Here is an 838-nt window from a genome sequence, read left to right as displayed (position 1 = left end):
GCATACGCGCGTTGAACGGTAGAGGGCGCAAGCCTGAGAACCTGGCACCGATGAGCAATTCCTGAGGCAACTGGTATGGGTAAAGCCAAATTAACTGTAAAATTTTCCATTTTCTTTGTTCTGTCTGTACAATACGATTGTTTTGTTCCTCTCCGATAATCACATCGAATTATTTTGTGTTCAACTTGTCAAATTCAGCGTGTAAAATATCATTGGTGAGGACTGAATATTTTACTCCGGACTAAAATTAATTTGTCAACAATTACATTACACATATTTTACGCGATGCATTTGGTTTTCAAGACTACTGCAGCTTTTTAATTCAATCTATTTTAGGGGCAGAATAAGAACATGTGTTTGTATAGAAGAAAATAATGAAACATTAACAACTGTTACAGTTTTTGTCCCTTTAATATTACATTTGAATTTTCACAAATAATACTTCATGCCCAGATTTAAGTAGTGCTTTGGGCCGACGATTCCACTGTGATTACTTGATTGGTGTTGCATGCATAGCAAACGTTAATTTATATCGTTATCTTTAATAACACGGTTTTAGTAAAGATACCATGGATTAACTGTAAGTATTGGTGTATTTTCAGTCATTTTATTACGTACGTAAAATACAGGTTTCTTCGGGGTTTTTGTTCTGTTACCGAGAACAAGTAGCAAAGCCCGGTATTCAACTTGTAGACAAAGCATGTTTGTGTGGTTTGCCCGACGCTACTGTCGACAACTGGATTCCAGTCCTGGGTAGATTTTGTTCGCGAACAACAACGTTTGATGTTATAAATATAATGTGTTTTCAAGGTTTATACCTAGAATTTTAGTGCACCGT

Source organism: Ptychodera flava, chromosome 11 (assembly GCF_041260155.1).
Source record: "Ptychodera flava strain L36383 chromosome 11, AS_Pfla_20210202, whole genome shotgun sequence".
Classification (NCBI taxonomy): Eukaryota; Metazoa; Hemichordata; class Enteropneusta; family Ptychoderidae; genus Ptychodera; species Ptychodera flava.
This window is presented reverse-complemented; position numbering follows the sequence as displayed.